Raw genomic sequence first — 6857 nt, forward strand, 5'->3', positions numbered from 1 at the left:
TTCCTAGGTTAGGGGTTTTAATTAAAACTCCACTAGTACGATGAGAGGGTCTTAATTTGAAATTTCAATGTTCTTAATTTTAAATAAAATAAAAAACTATATATTCAATCACTAATTAATCAAAATATACAAAACAAAATAAATAGGAAATTAGCAATAATAATAAATTCGTTAATCATAATACAAAAGTGAAAAATACATATTAAAAAAAAACAAATTACGGATAATAAAAAATAATAATACTTGGTCTAAAAATTTGATTTTTGAGTTTCGTATAATAAATAAGTATCTATATAGTTAAATATATATCGACATAGAAATGGTTATACAAAAACAATCAATAAACGTAAATTATTTGTTTATAATAAACACACGCAAAGAAGAAGTAGTGAATTTCTTGGGAAATAGGAAACAAACATAGAACCTACGAGTGCATCACGTATCTTGATCGCATTGTTAAATATCATGGCATATAGATATATTCTGTATACAGGTCTAAACCCCGATGATGGGACTTTTTGAGAAAGCCTTTGAAGGCAAGTTTCATCGGTAAACTCCCTAGGTGAAAATATACCTTCGAACTCCACCATTACGATGGGAGGGTCCGGAGAAATATCTTTAATAAAAGGTTTTTACCTGTATTAGGATTTGCATTCATGAAAACACTATTTTTTTACTCACAAACAACTATCTCGATGATGGGATTTACCTTGTATGCTTGCGGATGCGAGTTTCTAAGGTATTTCTTTAAGTGAGAGAATACTCTCGGATCCCACCAGTATGATGGGCGGATTTGGAAAGTACGCTCAATAAAAGGTTTTCGTTTGACATTATCTTGATTTTATGTCATACATTTCACAATTGCATCATATGTGCGCCAAACCCGTAAAATATTTTTGACTTGATTAATGGAATAAAAGATAAATTAAATAAATAATAATTAAGGAAACATAAGAATAAAATTAATGGGTTAGGATAATATATGATTAAATGGTACCGTTCATGGAACGGGCGTCACGGGGGTGCTAACCCTTCCCTGTGTGTAACTGTACTCCTGAACTCAACTCTAAAAAAAATAAATAATAATAATTAAGGAAACATAAGAATAAAATTAATGGGTTAGGATAATATATGATTAAATGGTACCGTTCATGGAACGGGCGTCAGGGGGTGCTAACCCTTCCCTGTGCGTAACTGTACTCCTGAACTCAACTCTAAAAAAATACGTAGGCTAGTTTATCGTTCTTTTAACGATTCTTAAGATTTAAGATTTCGTCGAATAAAACAAACTTATTAGGTGGCCAATCACACCTAGGTAAAAAAAAAAGATTGGTGGCAACTCCAAGATATTTAATTTTCGCCCACGTCTAGTGGTAGGGTTCCCGGATCCGCACGTTACGACAAACAGCTAAAAGATTAACATGCAAGACGTGTTTGAATAGATTATTAGATAATAAGAATGGTAAATTAAGTAAACAAACAGAAAGTTACACAATAGTTTATATTTATTACACTAATGTAACAATTACAAGTTGATTGGGAGAGCATTTCCTAATAAAGAATTGGGAACAACATTATTTTAATGACAAAACAAAGACCAAACTTTTCAAGAGAATTTTCAAAGTGAAGGAAACATAAGAGGAGAAACAGAAAGAAACAAAAATTGGGAGCTCAAATATTTTGCCATTACCTCCTTTTAAGATAAGCTGCTGATAGGCGGAACTAGGAAACTAAAAGAATTAAACAAAATAAAATCTGCTTTATCTAAGTGCAAACAAATATAAAAGACTTATGCCACCTCTTAAATTCAGTTTATCAATCTTATTTTGGTGAGAAGATTTTAATAAATTATACTCACAAATCAATTTATACTAAAATTTATTTTATCACTTTTATTCATAAAAATTGTCAAAGTATTAAAGTGAATAAATTTTATTTCTCAATGAAAAAATAATGCCAGTTCTTTATACAAAGCCCTCGTTGTATTGACTCTTTTTATCCATAGAGGAGATGGACTGTACCTTGGTTTGGGTCGATCTTGGTATCTCTTATGGCGGGTCGATCTCGATCTTGTATCTCTTATTGGAGCCTTACATCAGTGTAAATTTAGATTTGTTCTGATACCACTTATTATGGGTCAACATTTTCAACCTAAAATACATTTCTATTAGGTGGAATAAGGTGTTTATTTATAAACTCAAGATTCAGAACTTGATTCTTGACCTCGATATGGACACGACCATTAGGCAGGTTCTTTAAAGAATAAGAAGACATCTTTCATGCAAATCTATCTTGTTATTTATCATTACGCTAGCTAATTGAAAAATTGTAAAGAAAGGTATAATATTTATAGTACTTATTTTTTTATACGTAAATTTGGTAAATAAGTTGTCGAGTTTCTCAAATCAAAGCAATATATATTGTATTTTACAAGATTTGTATAATTAAAATTATAATTGATCACATTTTGTCATTAATATATAGAATTTAACTATTGTGTCAATTCTTCGTTGGTATTCAATTATTTGCTCTAATTGTCATAAATAAATTTTATACTATGATAAAGTTTATTACTTTTATTCACCTACTACCTTTAAAGATTATAATAAATATGTATTAAAGTGAATAGGTTATTTAATTATTTTCTCAAGTAGTCACAAATAATAACTAAGGTTGAAAAATTGAATAAAAATGTATGATATTTATAATACTCATTCTTTTTTATACATAAATTTGATAAGTAGGTTATTCAATTTCTCAAATCAAAGCAATATATTGTATTTTATAAGATTCTTATAATTAAAATTATAACCGATCACCCTCTATCAATACTACATAAAATTTAATTATTTTGTCAAATGTTCATTGGCATTCAATTGTTTCCTTTAATAGTGACAAATAAATTTTATAATAAACTAAACTTTATCGCTTTTATTCACCAACCGCCTTTAAACATTTTAAGAAATAAGTATTAAAATAAGTAGGTTATTCAATTGTTTCCTCTAATAATTGCAAATAAAATTTTATACTAAGATAAATTTTATCACTTTTATTTACCTACTGGCTTTAAAGATTTTAATAAATAACTCTTAAAGTGAATAGGTTTTATTTCTAAGTGAAAAATATGGTGAAAGTTTTTTATATTACTTGGTCGACCTTAGTATCTCTTGTTTGGGTTAACCTCGATTTGGTATCTCTTATGAGGGCATTACATCAGTAAAAATTTAAGTTTGCTTTGATATCACATGTTAATGGCCCACATTTTTAATCTAAAATACATGCTTATTAGGTGAAAGATGGTGCTTGTTTGTAAACTCAAGATTCAGAACCTGATTCTTAACTTCGATATAGACACGACAATTAGTCAGTTCTTTAAGTAATAGAAAGACACATTTTGTACAAATCTATATTATTGTTTATGATTATGTTATCTTAGATTGAAAAATTGTTTAGAAAAGTATGATATTTATAGTACTCATTCTTTTCTATACATAATATGATAAATAAGTTATTGAGTTTATTAAATCAAAGCAACATATTATATTTTACAAGATTTGTATAATTAAAATTATAACTAATCACCTTCTACTAATACTATATAAAATTTAATTATTGTGTCAATTCTTTGTTGCCATTAAATTGTTTCCTATATTAGTGATACATAAATTTTATACTAAGATAACTTTATCGTTTTTATTCACTTATCTCCTTTAAAGATTTTAAGAAATAAGTATTAAAATGAATTGATTATTAAATTGTTTCCTCAAATAGTCACGAATAAATTTTATATTAAGATAAGCTTTATCTTTTTAATACACTTACCGTCATTAAAGATTTTAATAAATAAGTATTAAATTAAATAAGTTTTGTTGTTGAGTGAAAAATATGGTGTAAAACTTGATGGACCCTGGTATCCCTTATAATGAGTTGACATCGACCTGGTATCTCCCATAAAGGCTCACATAAATGAAGATTTATGTTTGCTCTGATACCACTTATCAGAGTTTCACATTTTTAACTCAAAATATATGTCTGTTAGGTGGAAGAAGGTGCTTATTTATATACTTAATATTTAAGAACTTGGTTCCTAACCTTAACATGGACACTACCATTAGACATATTTTTTAAGAAAGAGGAAGACATCTTTTGTGCAAATCTATCTCTTTGTGTAACATTATACTAATTAAGATTGAAAAATTATATAGAAATGTATGATATTTATAGTACTCATTTTTTTTTATAAATAAATTTGGTAAATAATTTATTTAGTTTCTCAAATCAAAGTTGTATATATTGTATTTTACAAGATTCTTATAATTAAAATTATAATTGATCACTTTCTATCAATCTTATATAAACTTTAACCATTGTGTTAATTTTTCGTTGATATTTAATTGTTTTCTCTAACAATGACAAATAAATTTTATACTGAGCTAAACTTTATCGCTTTTATTCACCAATTACCTTTAAAGGTTTTAGGAAATAAGTATTAAAATGAATATGTTATTCAATTATTTTCTCTAATAGTCACAAATAAATTTTATACTTAGGTAAATTTTATCGCTTTTATTCACCTATCATATTTAAATATTGTAATAAATAAATATTAAAGTGAATAGGTCTTATTTTTGAGTGAAAAATATGGTGAAAGTTCTTTATACTACTTGGTCAATCTTGGTATCTTTCATGGAGTTGAGCTCAACTTGATATCTTTAATGAGGGCCTCATATTAGTGAAAATTTAAATTTGTTCTGATACCACTTGTTAGGGGATCACATTTTTAACTCAAAACACATATCTATTAGGTGAAAAAAGGTATTTATTTATAAACCCAAGATTCATAACCTGATTCTTAACCTTAATATGGATATAACCATTAGTTAAGTTCTTTAAGAAAAAGAAAAATATTTTTTGTGTAAATCTATCTCGTTGTTTATGATTATGCTAGTTAACATTGAAATTGTATAGGAAGGTATGATATTTATAGTAATTATTCTTTTTTATACATAAATTTGATAAATAAGTTGTTGAGTTTCTCAAATGAAAGTAATAAATATTATATTTTACAAGATTCGTGTAATTAAAATTATAATTAAGACTTTCTATCAATACTATATAAAATTTAAATATTGTGTTAATTTTATTTTGCCATTCAATTACTTCCTATAATAAATAAATTTTAGACAAATATGACTTTATTATTTTTATTCATCTATCGTCTTTAAAGATTTTAAGAAAAAAGTATTAAAATCAGTGAATTATTAAATTGTTTCCTCTAATAGTCACAAATAAATTTTACACTAAAGTAAGCTTGTTCACTTTTTTTCACCTACCAGCATTAAAGATTTTAATAAATTAGTATTAAAGTAAATATGTTTTATTTTTGAGTGAAAAATATGGTGAAAGTCCTTTATACAACTTGGTGGATCTTGGTATCCCTTATAAAGGGTTGACCCTGACTTAGTATCTCTTATGAAGACTTCACATTAATAAAAGTTCAGATTTGCTCTGATACCACATATTAGAGTCTCACATTTTTCACCAAAATACATGTTTGCTAGGTGAAAGAAGGTAGATTCACCTTGATATGGACATGACTATTAGGTAGGTTCTTAAGGAAGAGGAAGACATCTTTGGTACAAATCTATCTCTTTGTTTAACATTATGCTAGCTAAAATTGAAAAGTTGTATAGAAATGAATGATATTTATAGTACTCATTCTTTTTCATACATAAATTTGGTAAATAAGTTATTCAATTTTTCAAATCAAAATAATATACATTATATTTTTCAAGATTCATGGAATTAAAATTATTATTGATCACTTTCTATTAATACTTTATAAAATTTAATTATTATGTCAATTCTTTGTTGCTATCAATTATTTCATGTACTAGTGAAATTTTATACTAAGATAACTTTATTACTTTTATTCACCTACTGCCTTTAAAAGATTTTAAAAAATAAGTTTTAAAATGAATAAGTTATTCAATTGTTTCCTTTAATAGTCACAAATAAATTTTATACTAAGATAAACTTTATAGCTTTTATCATCTATCACTTTTAAAGATTTTAAAAAATAAGTATTAAAGTGAATAGGTTTTATTTCTGAATGAAAAATATGGTGAAAGTTCTTTATACAACTTGGTGGACTCTAGTATCACTCACAAAGGGTTGATCTCAACCTGGTATCTCTTATGAAGGTCTCACGTAAGTGAAAATTTAGGTCTGCTGTGATATCAGTTATCAAAGCTCCACATTTTTAATCCAAAATACATGTCTATCCACATTAATGATGATTTAGGTATGCTTTGATACTACTTATTAGAGTCTTGCTTTTTTAACCCAAAATACATTTGATATTATTTATTAAAGCCTCACATTTTTTACTCAAAATACATGCCTAATAGGTAGAAGAATGTGCTTATTTATAAACTTAAGATTTAAAAACTTGATTCTTGACCTTAATATAGATATGGCCATTAGACAGGTGTAAGACCTCAAGTGTTACTACAGACTTTGCTACACCCAGACCTCCGACACGAGATAATTACTGTTAATACCCTGGCCAACAATCTCCCCCTTAGCAATTGTTCTTTTTGGGAATTGAACTTGTGCCCTTAAAGCTCTAATACCACTTGTAGGACCTCAGGCGCTACCACTTCACCTAAAATCAATTAGTGATAGAGAAGGCGCATACTCTAGCCTTTTGTGCATTCAGCACAAAAGCGCACACGATATTCGATTGTGACTTTGCCAACACCTAGACCTCCACCACAAGATAATTGTTACTAATATGTTGACCAACAGTTGGTTCTTTATAGAAGAAGAAGATAACTTTTGTGCAAATCTACCTT

Source organism: Theobroma cacao, chromosome 4 (assembly GCF_053813885.1).
Source record: "Theobroma cacao isolate CCN51 chromosome 4, ASM5381388v1, whole genome shotgun sequence".
NCBI classification, from domain to species: domain Eukaryota; kingdom Viridiplantae; phylum Streptophyta; class Magnoliopsida; order Malvales; family Malvaceae; genus Theobroma; species Theobroma cacao.